Source organism: Heptranchias perlo, chromosome 1 (genome assembly GCF_035084215.1).
Source record: "Heptranchias perlo isolate sHepPer1 chromosome 1, sHepPer1.hap1, whole genome shotgun sequence".
NCBI classification, from domain to species: Eukaryota; Metazoa; Chordata; class Chondrichthyes; order Hexanchiformes; family Hexanchidae; genus Heptranchias; species Heptranchias perlo.
This window is the reverse complement of record NC_090325.1, coordinates 26,558,266-26,574,065: the sequence shown is the minus strand read 5'-3', so window position 1 is coordinate 26,574,065 and position 15,800 is coordinate 26,558,266. Positions and strand designations below refer to the sequence as shown.

Below are 15,800 nucleotides of genomic sequence, written 5' to 3'. Positions count from 1 at the left end.
TTCATTGCCCGCCCTTCCCCAACCCACCCGTTCTTCGGGGTTAAAATTCACCCCCTGCTTTCTGACAGACTGATGACATTGAATGAAGGAAAGCGAGCTGTTCAGCCAATAAGTGGAGGACCTTTGCCCCTGGCTGTTGATGAGCTGCTTTGTTGTTCTGCAGAGGTCGTCTGAAGCCTTTGCTAAAAATAAGTTTTAATCAAGACCACTCGGTATTCCTACAGAACAAGTGAGCAAGGTCAACCTGAGCCCTTGTGCATTAAAAATGTGACCATATTCAGAGACAAAAAAAATGTCTGGAAACACCTTGGAGAGCCCTTGGGCAGGTTGGTACATGTGAAAGAATTTCCATTCATTGTTTAAGATCACACCTCTGTTTACAGGGCGCACTGGACTATTTTTGATGCACACAGTACTTATTTGGAAAGCAAATCACTTTAATGAGGTAGCCTAGACCAAATGACTACAACAAAGAAAGCTGTTTCTAAGGAATTTTTTTCAATGCAAATATTATCCAAATACTACAGAGCGATTCGCCCATGTTGCTCCCTTGCACTTACTAGAGCCCAGTCACGGATACAGAGAAGCATTGTGTCTCTTATAGCAAAATAAACTGCACTGTACCTCAATCTCAAGGGAACAGAGCACAGATATTATGGACATAAATAAGGAAGAATTAGAAATGAGCATTCAGCCTATCCAGCTTATTCTTTTATTCAGGTCAATGTTCTCCAGCTGGTTAGCCTCTTGCTCCAGTGCTGACCCTTTAATACTTTTATTTCCCCTCGATCTAGACTGAGTGAGAAGTTGTTACCCCTTAAGTTGGAGTTAGATTCTGCTCTATAATCACACCCTCGTTCTATGCATCCACTGTAATTTATTTTTCCTCTCTTCTAGTTCCCCTTGAAGAAGACTTGCATTTATATAACGCCTTTCATGACCTCAGGACATCCCAAAGAGTTTTACAGCCAATGAAGTACTTTTTGAAGTGTAGTCACTGTTGTAACGTATGAAACGCAGCAACCAATTTGGCAACAGCAAGGTCCCATAAACAGCAATGAGATAAATGTCTAATGTGATAATACACACACAAAAAAAATGTATTATCTTGGGTTATGTATCATTCCGTCACTGGGAGGGTGGACAGGAAATCCACTCCCAGGCTTCTGTCTCTGCTGGAGATGTTGAACGGGCCATAACGACATGCATGTGGACAACTTGGGTTAACTGATCTGATCTGAGCCAGATTATATGTGGAGCAGTATTCAGTCAGTCAACTGCTGGACCAACTGTAAGAGTGCAATACCAAATGTGAGGAGTGAAGGAAAGTAAAACAGGTGAATCAAATTCCTGTTTGTCAAGTGCAGCTGTGGCTCAGTGGTCGCACTCTTGCCTCTGAGTCAGAAGGCTGTGGGTTCAAGTCTCACTCCAGAGACTTGAACACGTAATCTAGGGTGATGCTTCAGTACAGGACTGAGGAAGTTCTGTAGTGTCGGAGGTGCTACCTTTTGGAAGAGATGTTAAACCGAGACCTCGTCTAGCCTCTCCGGTGGACGTAAAAGATCCCATGGTACTATTTTGAAGAAGAGCAGGGGAGTTCTCCCTGGTGTCCTGGCCAATATTTATCCCTCAACCAACACCAATAACAGATTATCTTGTCATTATCACATTGCTGTTTGTGGGACCTTGCTATGCGCAAATTGGTTGCCGTGTTTCCTACATTACAACAGTGGCTACACTTCGAAAGTACTCCATTGGCTGTAAAGTGCTTTGGGACATCATGAGGTCATGAAAGGTGCTAAATAAATGCAAGTCTTTCTTTCAAAAAGTAACCTTTCCACTGTCCCAATTTACAGGCCCTGATGAATATTTCTGTGACGTTTTACATTTAATTAATGCCTCTATATATTGAAGAAGCTTGTGCTTCTTTCAGTCCCCATGTGTGCTGAACAAGGTACAGTTTCACATCATGCTGCACACAGCCTTGTACACTGTACGGGTCAAATGCTAAAAGAAATAGCAGAACTACTTCAGCATGTGATACTTTTTCAGTTAGGAGCAGTGATCAGCTTGAACAAACTCAGCTGTCACATTAAAAAAAAAGTATTTATTTATTCTGTTGAATCCATCAGAGACTTCAAACCCACATTTTATTCACCGGGTCTACAGAGGCCAATTCTGAATTAATAATGGCCCTAGAGTGATCCTCAGTCACCAGCAATAGCAATGAGAGCGTGATTCATTGAATAACATTTAATTATATAATGGCCTTGTTGTACAGGAGTGGACTGACTGTTCAGATGACACCTATTCATCATTACTCAAGAAGATTAACTGCAAGAATGTTCAGGTCAGTAATTGAATCCTTTCCAACCTGACATCATTAAGCAAACTTAAAATACAAACCTTCACGAAGCCCCTATCGTGTTTTAACTGAAGCTGCGTCTGTTACCTTTGTGTTGCTCATTATCACCTTCTGCTGTTCCCAGTGCCACAATATGAAACAAGGTGTGGCAAATGAGCTTTGGATCCTGATAAGTGATGTTTTTATCACTCAGATCCACAATCACACAGCCTCTTGAACTTTTTGATGTAAAATCGCAGTAGCCAGGCAGCAGATTGTACTACGCGTGATAATTGTGGGAACTTAGAGTTTACTGCGGGGAATCACGCTGCAATACATCATTTTACCAACATATTAGGATGAGAAAAGATCACGATCCATCTAAAATAAAAGCAAAATACTGCGGATGCTGGAAATCTGAAATAAAAAACAAAAAGTGTTGGAAGTACTCAGCCAATGACATAGGTATGAGGGACGAGTTGGCTAACTAAGATTGGGAAATTAGATTAAAAAGCGTGACAGTAGATAAGCAATGGCAAACATTTAAAGAAATATTTCAATATTCTCAACGAATATACATTCCATTGAGAAATAAAAACTCCACTGGAAAAGTGATCCACCCGTGGCTAACTAAAGAAGTTAAGGATGGTATTAGATTCAAAGAAGAGGCCTATAATATTGCGAAGGAGAGTAGTAAGCCTGAGGATTGGGAAAGTTTCAGAAACCAGCAAAGGATGACCAAAAAATTGATAAAAAGGGAGAAATAGAATATGAAAGTAAACTAGCAAGAAATATAAAAATGGATTATAAGAGCTTCTACGAGTATGTAAAAAGGAAGAGAGTAGCGAAAGTAAACCCTTAGAGGCTGAGACAGGAGAAATTTTAATGGGTAATAAGGAAATGGCATGGATGTTAAACAAATATTTTGTATCTATCTTCACAGTAGAAGACACAAAAAGCATACCAGAAATAGTGGGGAACCAAGGGGCTAATGAGAGTGAGGAACTTAAAGTAAATAGTATCAGTAGAGAAAAAGTACTGGAGAAACTAATGGGACTAAAAGCTGATAAATCCCCTGGACCTGATGGCCTACATCCCAGGGTTCTAAAAGAGGTGGCTGCAGAGATAGTGGATGCATTGGATATGATGTTCCAAAATTCCCTAGGATCTAGAACAGTCCCAACGGATTGGAAGGTAGCAAATGTGACCCCACTATTCAAGAAAGGAGGGAGGAAGAAAACAAGGAACTTCAGGCCGATTAGCCTGAAATCAGTCATTGGGAAAATGCTGGAATCCATTCTTAAGGAAGTGGTATCAGGGCACTTAGAAAATCATAATATGATTAGGCAGAGTCAACATGGTTTTATGAAAGGGAAATCATGTTTGACAAATCTATTAGAGTTTTTTGAGGTTATAACTAGCAGGGTAGATAAAGGGGAACCAGTGGATGTAGTATATTTGGATTTTCAAAAGGCATTCAATAAGGTGCCACATAAAAGGTTGTTACGCAAGATAAGGGCTCATGGGATTGGAGGTAATATAATAGCATGGATAGAGGATTGGTTAACAGAAAGAAAACAGAGAGTAGGGATAAACCGGTCATTTCCAGGTTGGCAGGCTGTAACTAGTGGGGCGCCACAAGGATCAGTGCTTGGGCCTCAGCTATTTACAATCTATATTAATGATCTAGATGAAGGGACTGAGTATAATGTATCCAAGTTTGCTGATGATACAAAGCTAGGTGGGGAAGTAAGCTGTGAGGAGGACACAGAGAGTCTGCAAAGGGATATAGACAGGTTAGGTGAGCGGGCAAGAAAGTGGCAGATGGAGTATAATGTGGAGAAATGTGAGGTTATTCACTTTGGTAGGAAGAATAGAAAAGCAGAATATTTTTTAAAAGGGTGAGAAACTATTAAATGTTGGTGTTCAGAGAGATCTGGGTGTCCTCCTACAAGAAACACAAAAAGTTAGCATGCAGGTACAGCAAGCAATGAGGAAGGCAAATGGCATGTTGGCCTTTATTGAAAGGGGGTTGGAGTACAAGAGTAAGGAAGTCTTACTACAATTGTACAGGGCTTTGGTAAGACCACACCTGGAGTACTGTGTACAGTTTTGGTCTCCTTATCTAAGGAAGGATATACTTGCCTTAGAGGCGGTGCAACAAAGGTTCACTAGATTGATTCCTGGGATGAGAGGGTTGTCCTATGAGGAGAGGTTGAGTAGAATGGGCCTATACTCTCTGGAGTTTAGAAGAATGAGAGATGATCTCATTGAAACATACAAGATTCTGAGAGGGTTTGACAGGATAGATGCTGAGAGGTTGTTTCCCCTGGCTGGAGAGTCTAGAACTAAGGGGCATAGTCTCAGGATAAGGGGTCGGCCATTTAGGACTGAGATGAGAAGGAATTTCTTCACTCAGAGGGTTGTGAATCTTTGGAAATCTCCACCCTAGAGGGCTGTAGTTGCTGAGTTGTTGAGTATATTCAAGGCTGAGATAGATAGATTTTTGGACTCTAGGGGAATCAAAGGATGTGGGGATCAGGTGGGAAAGTGGAGATAAGGTTGAAGATCAGCCATGATCTTATTGAATGGTGGAGCAGGCTCAAGGGGCCGTATGTCCTACTTGTGCTCTTATTTCTTATGTTCTTGGTCAGACAGCATCTTTGGAGAGAGAAACAGGTCGACGGTCGACGACCTTTTGTTAGAACTGAAGGAAGTAAAGATTTAACAGCCCAGAAATTACTCACTTGAGGATGGCGTTCATCAATGGCGTCCTCTCAAACCGCCGGCAAAGACAGGGAGCAAGTTCACGAATGCCCAAGTTCGCACTAAAGCCAAGAAATCGCAAACTTGCTCCCATTGGTTTGCTGGTGGCTTGACAGTTCTGAATTAAAGGGCCACCTACGCTACAATCAGTAAAATCATTAAACATTCGTAAACTTACCCATCTGCCCAGCTAAAAAGAAGATACTTACCCCACCAAAAGGTATGCTGGAAAATACCAGCCCTACACTACTTTTTAAAAACGCAGTGACTGTTAATGACTGCGAAACAACAAAAAAATTAAATTTAACAAATGTGGAATGTCAAATTACTCTTATTTTAATATTTTTTGATCAAGTTTTAAATTAAAAAATTTTTAAATTTCTTTTTTTATTTTAACTCTGTAAGTTTCGTTACATTAAATGATTTGCTTGGCTTTTTAATAATAAGGTATGTTAAATTTTAATATAAACTAACATACAGAAGTTTACCTTAAATGGATAATTTCTACTTGCCTGCTTGTGGGCGTGATTTCTCGTCTTGATAGATTCTGTGGGCGTGGCTTCCATTCCCACAGTCTGTATCGGTTCCAAATGAACCTGCGCCGAAATCACAGCACTGAACTGAAAAAAAAATTCAAAAGGGAGCAAGTGGACGTCGGAGACCACGAGGTAAGTATTTTCGTAGTCTTTGTCCGCCGGATGTGCGGACGGCCTTGCCACACTGGTCAGAGCAAGTCCCGCCCAACAGTTTTTAGCAAGTAGAGAGCCAGGCAAAGTGCGGGGGGGGGCGGGGGTTGTGGCGGGGGGGCGGGGGGGTGGGGGGTGGGGCGGTGGGGGGTGGGGCGGTGGGGGGTGGCAAATGGGCGGGGGGGTGGGGGGAGGGGTGGGCGGGGGTGGCGAATGAGCGAGGAGGGGAGGGGAGGAAAGAACAAAAGGGAAGGTCTGTGATAGGGTGAAGGGTTCGAGTGATTAAATGACAAAAGGAATGATGGTGCAAGGCAAGGGGGTTGGTAATGGGACAGGTTAAGAAACACGAGATGGGTCTAGAGGAGCGGTACATGGCAACATCAGAACCATTACCAGCACCCGCTGTCCAAAAAAAATAGGAGCAGTGGTTATGATCTGAAGTTATTGAAATCAATGTTGAGTCTGGAAGGTTGTAAAGTGCCTTATAGAAAGATGAGGTGCTGTTCCTCAAACTTACATTGAGCTTCATTGGAACAGTGTAGGACACCGTGGACAGAGAGGTCAGAGTGGGAGTAGGATGGAGAATTAAAATAGTAAGCGATCGGCAGGTCAGGGTCACGCTTGCGGACTGAACGAAGGTGTTCAGCAAAGCGATCGCCCAGTCTGCATTTGGTCTCTTCAGATCATAACCACCAGTGCTCCAATGAAGCTCAATCTAAGTTTGAGGAACAACACCTCATCTTTTCGATTAGGCACTTTACAGCCTTCTGGACTCAACATTGATTTCAATAACTTCAGATCATAATCACTGCTCCCATTTTTTCAGACAGTAGATGCTGGTAATGGTTCTGCTGTTGCCATTTACAGCTCCTCTAGACCCATCTTTTGTTTCTTAACCTGTCCCATTACCACCCTCCTTGTCTTGCACCATTATCCCTTTTGTCATTTAATCACTCCTGCCCTCCACCCGATCACAGACCTTCCCTTTTGTTCTTTCCATCCCTCCCCTCCCCTCTCCTCACCCCTCCCCGCCCCTATAGGTGGCTCTGCATTTGCTTAAAAACTGTTAAATCTTTACTTCTTCCAGTTCTGATAAAAGGTCATCGACCTGAAACATTAACTCTGTTTCTCTCTCCACAGATGCTGCCTGACCTGCTGAGTATTTCCAGCATTTTCTGTTTTTATTCCAAGGTCCAGCTACTTCCCCTTCTACTATCCTGGTAGTCGCAGGATACAATGATAGTGGAGTTGTTGACTAATCATGGCAATCAATCTCTATCAATTAGTCTACAACAGACCCACTTTATCATAGAATCATACAGCACAGAAGGAGGCCATTCGGCCCATCGTGCCCGTGCCGGCTCTTTGAAAGAGCTATCCAATTCGTCCCGTTTCCCTGCTCTTTCCCCATAGCCCTGTAAATTTCTCATCTATCCAATTCCTTTTGAAAGTTACTGTTGAATCTGCTCCCACCACCCTTACAGGCAGTGCATTCTAGATCATAACATCTTGCTGCATAAAAAAAATTCTCCTCAACTCCCCCCTGGATTTTTTGCCTATTATCTTAAATCTGTGTCCTCTGGTTACCGACCCTCCTGCCAGTGGAAACACTTTCTCCTTATCTACTCTATCAAAACCCCATATAATTTTGAACACTTACCATCACTAAATTAAATAGTTAACATTTTACAATCAACAACCATTACCTTTTCTTAAAAAAAATAAAAATAAGAGGTCCACATTGTCTGATGCTGAGCCATATTACAGAATATAGGGCTATGGGGAGACAATGGGACATTAGGGTTAGTTTTTGGGTTGCTCTAGCAAACAGCTGGCACAGACACAATGGGATGAATGATGTCCTTCTGTGCTGTAAACGTCTATGATTCTATAGATAAGGTCCCAAGTTTGATCCCTGTTGTAAAATGCACAAGTGTAATTGTCGAGTGAGAACAGGAATGGGTTTGGCTGTGATGCCAACCTATGGTCAAATAGCCTACTGAAGCTCACTATCTCTTCTTACACACAAGGAACGGCCAATAGGCTGAGATAATGATGGGCTGTACCCCAGCAGGGTACGGGGGTCTACAAGAGAGGGGAGAAAATAAAATTGTCATCCAAGTTATCAAGTAGCGCAGTAATCGAGGTGTTAAAGGGATCCGATAGTGTAGATAAAGAGAAACTATTTCCTCTGGTGGGAAAACCCAGAACAAAGGGGCACAATCTTAAAATCAGAGCTAGGTCATTCAGGAGTGGAATCCAGAAGCACTTTTTCCCAGAAAATGTAGTGGAAATCTGGAACTCTCTCCCCCAAAAGGCTGTGGATGCTGGGTCAGTTGAAATTTTCTAGATAGATTTTTGTTAGGTAAGGGTATCAAGGACTATAGATCAAAGATGGTTAAATGGAATGGAGGTAGAGGTCAGCCATGATCTGATTGAATGACGGAACAGGCTCGAAGGGCTGAATGGTTTACTCTTATTCCTAGAAGAATAGCAGTGGAGTGCTTAGAATGTAAAATAAGCTTTTGTTACATTCATGGCCAATTTATTTAAATAACTAAACCAATCAAAGTACAAATTTAACAACAGAGTTTGGAAAAACAAGCAAGAGCGTAGGAATATAGTTGCAACAGTCAACCATAAAATAGGTCAGGTTTAAGTCCATGTCAACACTCAGCTGTTATTTATCCATATCCCTCAGTCACGTGAATGGGGGGAGGGAAGAAATCACCAGAACCCCATCTCCGTTAATCATCCAGAAATCAGTAACGCTATTGCTATTTAAGGATCCGACTCTTATTGTTTCAGATTACTTCTAGTTGTCTGAGCAGATAAGTATTCTGCTTGCTGTCTAAAGTTTAGAAAAATAAATCTGTCTCTTTATTCCATATTCAGAAACCTATCTGAACACACTGCACAACTCTCCTGTGCCTAGAAAGTGACAAAGCTGAGGGTTTTTTTTGTGTGCGGTAATTGTGAATAAATGGATAAAAATACCAATACAATACAGACAGCCTGGCTCTGTATTGTGCATACAGTATATGTAGATTTCTGCAAAGAGTAATCTGTGGGAGGCATTTCTTACCGTAGGAAGTGGGGACTTAATCTAAAGAAATCCCGGGGAAGTAATGGGCAAAATATTCCTTTTGAATATTCATCTATATCAGCATTTGATTATTTAAAGAATGAACGTCTTTCTCATTTCTTCTTGTTCTGTGATTGAAGGCTTGGTGCCATTTGATCACAATTTCTTGATTTTATCTCATCTCCTCTCCTTGGCTCAGTGGTAGCTCTCTTGCCTTCCATCAGAAGGCCCCGCTCCAGAGACCTGAGCACATAATCTAGGCTGATATTTCAGTGCAGTACTGAAGTTATGCTGCACTGCTGGAGGTGCTGGGGTAGAAACTGGTCAAAAATAAGCAAATTCGCGGGTCTGTGCCCTGCACCCCAAGGACGCCTGAAAAAGAGTCCAACGCCTTATTGGCCTTGGACAAATTTTAGGTGAACAGGACAGCCAAGGTGATAGCCGTGTAATGAGGGTACAGATAGGCCTGTTGCTGCACCGATAACTGCCCTTGTGAAGAGGCTGAAATCTTACAGTTCTATCATTTCAAAGAAACCCTGAAATTAATTCTTAACTGAATATTCAAGGCCTAGCTAATTAATTCAAATGTTGTTATTATTTAAATATTTGTGGGACAAATGCAGCCTGAATTTAAGTTTCATCTACAAGTCAGAGCCCATCATCTGGAGTCTAATCACACTCTCACCAATAGGATTGTAGTTGCTGCAGTTATAAATTACATGCTTTTCTCTAACTCTAGTCTGAAGGCCTCAGAAAGCCTAACTTTTTCTGTAGTCATTTAGCAACTGTTTTTTTTATGATGAAAAAGCGACAAATTCAAGCATTATTTTATTTATTTTCTATTTTTCTTGAACAGTACTATCTGGGGCAATTGGCATTTAACCTCTAGGACCCGGGTTTAAATCCAACCCAGGCACAGGGGTTCCATGCAAAATGAGTTAGGACAGTCTCAATCCAGTTCCTAGAGGGCAAAGGCCTATTGCAGCAATTGGCACTAATTGGCAATCTCACTTAGAGGTGCCACAGGATGCCCAATGCCACACTGGGGCAGTAACGGGTACTATTCTGAGGTTGTAGCATAGAAGGTAGAGCACAGGAGGAGGCCATTCGGCCCATCATGCCTGTGCCGGCTCTTTGAAAGAGCTATCCAATTAGTCCCATTCCCCTGGTCTTTCCCCATAGCACTGTAATTTTTTCCCCATTTACCCAATTCCCTTTCGAAAGTTACCATTGAATCTGTTTCCACCACCCGTTCAGGCAGTGCATTCCAGATCATAACAACTCGCTGGGTAAAAAAATGTTTCCTCATGTTGCCTCTGGCTCTTTTGCTGATCACCTTAAATCTGTGTCCCCTGCTTACTGACCCTTCTGCCAGTTTCTCCTTATTTACTCTGTCAAAACAGTTCATGATTTTGAACATCTCTATCAAATCTCCCCTTAACATCTGTTCTAAGGAGATCAACCCCAGCTTCTCCAATCTCTCCACATAACTGAAGTCCCTCATCCCTGGCACCATTCTAATAAATCTCTTCTGCACCCTCTCCAAGGCCTAGACATCCTTCCTAAAGTGTGGTGCCCAGAATTGAACACAATACTCCAGCTGAGGCCTAACTAGTGTTTTAGAAAGGTTTAGCATAACTTTTTTTCGTTTATAACTGTATGCCTCTATTAATAAAGCCCAGGATCCCACATGCTTTTTTAACAGCCTTTTCAACTTGTCCTGCCACCTTCAAAGATTTGTGTATGTGCACCCCCAGGTCTCTCTGTTCCTGCACCCCCTTTAAAATTGTACTATTTAGTTTACATTACCTCTCCTCATTCTTCCTACCAACATGTATCACTTCACATTTCCCTGCATTAAATTTCATCTGCCATGTGTCTGCCCATTTCACCAGTCTGTCTATGTTCTCCTGAAGTCTGTTACTATCCTCCACATTGTTTACTACATTTCCAAGTTTTGTGTCATCTGAAAACTTTGAAATTATACCCTCCATATCCAAGTCCAGGTCATTAATATATATCAAAAAGAGCAGTGGTCCTAATCCTGACCCCTGGGGAACACCACTGTATACTTCCCTCCAGTCTGAAAAACAACTGTTCACCACTACTCTCTGCTTTCTGTCCCTCAGCTAATTTTGTATCCACGCTGGCCACTGTCCCTTTAATCCCATGGGCTTTAATTTTGCTATCAAGTCTACTATGTGGAACTTTATCAAATGCCTTTTTAAAGTCCATATACACAACATCAACCACACTACCCACATCAACCTTCTCTGTTACTTCACCAAAGAATTCAATCAAGTTAGTCAAACACTACTTTACTTTAACAAATCCAGGCTGACTTTCATTTATTCGCCTATACATTTCCAAACATCAATTAATGTCTCTAAAAGTTTCCCCACCACCGACGTTAGGCTGATCTGGCCTGTAATTGCCGGGTTTATCCCTTTCTCCTTTTTCGAACAGGGGTGTAACATTTGCAATCCTCCAGTCCTCTGGCACCATCCCCTTATCTAAGGAGGATTGGAAGATTATGGCCAGAGCCTTCACAATTTCCGCCCTTACTTCCCTCAATATCCTAGGATGCATCCCATCTGGTTCGGGTGACTTTTCTGCTTTGAGCGCTGCCAATCTTTTAATTACCTCCTCTTTATCTATTTTTATCCTATCCAATATCACTACTACCTCCTCCTTCACTGCTACAATGGCAGCATCCTCTTCTCTTTTGAAGAAGTGACTGAAGTAGTGGACAGGGGAATGTCTATGGATGTTATTTATATGGACTTCCAGAAGGCATTCTATAAAGTTGCTCATAAAGAGACTGTTAGCTAAATTTGAAGCTCATGGAATTGAGGGCAAATTATTGACCAAGTTAGGAAATTGGCTGAGCGGCAGGAGACAGAGAGTAGAGATAATGGGCAGGTACTCAAATTGGCAGAATGTGACAAGTGGGTCCCACAGGTATTTGTGATAGAGAGCCACATATCCAAGTTTATTGATGACACAAAGATAGGCAGCTTTGTAAGCAGTGTAAATGGAAGCATAAAATTATAGCGAGATATTAATAGATTAAGTGAATGGGCAAAACTGTGGCAAATGGATTTCAATGCAGACAAGATTTTTAAAATTCATTCATGGGATGTGGGCGTCGCTGGTGAGGCCAGCATTTATTGCCCATCCCTGGTTGCCCTTGAGAAGGTGGTGGTGAGCTGCTTTCTTGAACCGCTGCAGTCCGTGTGGTGAAGGTTCTCCCACATTGCTGTTAGGAAGGGAGTTCCAGGATTTTGACCCAGCGACGGGTCAAAATCCTGGAACTGTGAGGTCATCCACTTTGGACCTAAAAAGGATAGATCAGAGTACTTTCTAAATGGTGAAAAGCTGAAAACAGTGGAGATCCAAAGAGATTTAGTGGTCCATGTACATAGATCATTAAAATGTCATGGACAGGTACAGAAAATAATCAAAAAGGCTAATGGAATGCTGGCCTTAACATCTCAAGGACTAGAATACAAGGGGTAGAAGTTATGCTGCAGCTATACAAAACCCTGGTTAGACCATACCTGGAGTACTGTGTTCAGATCTGGGCACTGCACCTTGGGAAGGATATATTGGCCTTGGAGGGACTGCAGCGTAGATTTACTAGAATGATACCTGGACTCCAAGGGTTAAATTATGAGGAGAGATTACACAAACTAGGGTTGTAGTCCCTGGAATTTGGAAGTTTAAGGGGTGATTTGATCAAAGTTTTCAAGATATTGCAGGGAACTGATAGGGTAGATAGAGAGAATCTATTTCCGCTGGTTGGGGAGTATAGAACTAGGGGACACAGCCTGAAAATTAGAGCCAGGTCCTACAGGAGTGAAGTTAGGAAACACTTCTACACGCAGAGGGTGGTAAAAGTTTGGAACTCTTCCGTAAACGGCCATTGATTCTAGCTCCATTGTTAATTTTAAATCTGAGATTGATAGATTTTTGTTAACCAAAGGTATTAAGGGATATGGGGCTAAGGCGGGTATATGGAGTTAGGTCACAGATCAGCCATGATCTCATTGAATGCTGGAATGCGCGAGGGGTTAAATGGCCTACTCCTGGTTCCTATGTTCTAGTGAAGATGGATGCGAAGTATTCATTTGGTATCTCAGCCATGCCCACTGCCTCCACAAGAAGATTTCCTTTTTTATCCCTAATCGGTCCCACCCTTCCTTTGACTACCCTTTTACTATTGATATGTTTATAAAAGACTTTTGGGTTCACTTTTATGTTAGCCATTAATCTAGTCTCATACTCTCTCTTTGCCCCTCTTATTCCCTTTTTTAGATCTCCTCTGTACTTTCTGTATTGAGCCTGGTTCTCTTCTGTATTATTAACCTTACATTCGTCATAAGCCTCCTTTTGCTGTTTCATTTTAATCTCTGCCTGAGGTATGTTGCTGGGTTAGGGTAGCTTTACTCTGTATCTGACAGTCCTATGCCTGACTTGATGCTAACACTACCTACAAAGAGGAAAAGTTCTATTAGCCAGCACTAATAGGGCCGATTTTAACCCTGCCCGCCCGTATGACTCACCCACACCGATCCCGCTGCCTTCCCACGAATTGCGATTTTAACCTGCTCTCCTGAGCAGGCGAGAGGGACACCCGCCAGAAGGCAGTGGGGTCCTTCTTTAAATATGCAGATCAGGCTCTGATGACATCATCGGGGCCTGACTGCAATTTTAACCAGAGACCTGCGTGGGGAAACCATTGTGGCTTCACCGCCAGTGAAACCTGATGACAAGAGGAGCCGGGGCCAGAAAAGGCCCAGAAAGGGAAATGTTTAAAAAAAAATGTTTATTAGTTGTCTTGTGGGCCAGGAGGAGCAGGCGTGCGCCGTCCGCCATATTGAGAAAGGAGAACCTATGTCCCTGTACTCTGAAACTTTCTTCCTAAACCCCTCAATCTTAACCCCCCTTTCTCTCCATCTTCAAAAGCCTGCTGGAAATTTACTTCTTTGACCACACCTTCGGTCACTTCCTGTAACCTCTCGTCCACTTCCTGCTTGATGTCCTCTGATTTCCCATAAAGTGTCTTAGGATGTTGGTTACAAGAATGATGGTACACAAATGTAAGCTGATAGATGTTGTGCTTATTTTAACTGTACCGTTTATGATGTCCACTCTCGCCACCCGACTAACAATCCTGTAGGTTCTGACATTGGCAGAGCAGGAGCCTCAGTCTCAAGCTCACAGATTACTACGGTAAATTTTCTGCTTCTTTGGCCCGGGACCTTGCCTGACAACCAAAATGGATGGAAAATCATGAACTGCACCTGTACGATTTTCCAATAGGTGCACCTGGCAGTAAGTCCAGAAGCAGTAGAAGAACTTGGCAGAGCAGCAGGTGAGGTTCCACATCAGAAGCAGAAAAAATTATTTTTCATTTCTTTGGTGGGTTGCACTAGAAACTTCACTTCCGTATCTTTGTAAAAACAAATGAGCAGTTAGCCTGCAGCCTAACGTCTCTCAGTCAAAACCTGAATGTGACCTCTTCTGAAACAATCCCATACCATAGAGCTTTGCATATGCAAAGGGGCTAAAACCTGTTTTAGGCTTAGGCCTTGGACGATGATTTTTCATCCTTTCTCAATATGACGCATGGCGCACTTGCTCTCAGAAATGTGTGCGCACTTCCTGCCCGCCATACTGGGGCTTAGTAGGCCAGTTAGTGCCCACAAAACAGGCGCTGTGTGGCTGAATTCATAGGCCTCAGTCTTTGAATACCATTAACAATGTTGCTGTGGTGCTGGTTTGAGAAGTAGACCCAGAAGGGCAGTGACTGGTATTTCTGATGTGCAACGGTTGCTTCATCTTCTTTTGTATCAACAAACTGTAGAGATTAAAAAGGGTCGGTGTTCCCAAAAATTGAGGGAGATCCTGGGATCAATTTTAACCCCCCAGGACAGGCGGGAGAGGGGTGGGAGGCAGTCAAAATTTTAAAAATGGGAAACCCGACCTAAACCCGCCTCTCACTTTCGGTTTTATCAGAGGTCTCAGACTTTTACAGGCTTTCAGGTTTAATGGCTGCAGGTCGGGTTTCACAGGGCTTGGGAAACCCGGCAGCTGAAGGGATGCAGAAAAGGCCAGATCCATCAGGTAAGTGCCTTTCCAGCATAGCTTGTGGGCCAGGAGGAGCAGGAGCGCTTCACTCCGGCCCCCCAAGCTAACCTCGCAATCGGAGCGCCCCTGCGATTGGAACTCACCTGCGATCGGACCCTCCCACCCATGACCGGACCCTTCCCCCCACCGCGATCGGGCACTCCCCGCAATCGAACACCCCCCCCCCCCCTTCCTCCCCCACCTCCCGTTCGGACCCCCTCCCCGATCTACTCACAGCCCACGATCCTTTCCGACCTCCCCCTCCCGATGTCCCCCCGACGCACGATCTCTCCCTCCCTCCTCTCCACTCCCTGGCTGTGGCCAGGATCCGCAGGTCTTCCCGCCTGACAGTCAGCCTTCTTCTCAATCTGGCTGGCTGCTGGCCAGGAAACAGAATAAAAAGTTTAAATTCGGCAGGACCTCTGTGAGACCAGTACTTCCGGGTTTCCCTGCTGCTACAACCTCACTCGGTGTAAATATCGGGGCCCCTGATCCTGCTTCTCATCTCCATCATTCAACTATATTTTAAATTTAAACTGTAGAAGCATCGAGGGTTGAAATAATTCCTCTGTCTGCTGTATTACAAAGGGCATTAGCCTATTTAACATGAACATGAGAATGGCTTTGTTAAAAGAGTGGATACAGAATATTTTGTCTGTTACTGATATCACACCCCATAATTTCAATCATGCGCCACCAATACTAAAGATCTTTACGCTCCGGCTACTGGGGTTGTTAATAGCAGGGAAAACCATGATTCTATTCCGGCTACTGCAGGCGCAAGAGC

General features: G+C 43.1%; 2 long non-coding RNA genes across 6 annotated transcripts in view; one reads left to right on the top strand and one right to left on the bottom strand.

Annotated features, from left to right (window-relative positions):
* LOC137324321 (uncharacterized) overlaps positions 1-15,800 on the bottom strand; it is a 63,379-nt gene that overhangs the window by 28,684 nt on the left and 18,895 nt on the right. The window lies entirely within an intron of this gene.
* LOC137324203 (uncharacterized) overlaps positions 1-15,800 on the top strand; it is an 80,462-nt gene that overhangs the window by 51,270 nt on the left and 13,392 nt on the right. The window contains exons 3-4 of one of the 3 annotated variants that reach the window (XR_010963576.1): positions 2,282-2,350; positions 6,937-7,004. The exons of 1 other annotated variant lie outside the window; for it this stretch is intronic. This is a non-coding gene — a long non-coding RNA (uncharacterized lncRNA). Of the gene's footprint in view, positions 1-2,281; positions 2,351-6,936; positions 7,005-15,800 lie in introns of those variants that run through there. One more of the 3 variants, XR_010963559.1, reaches the window with a different exon arrangement.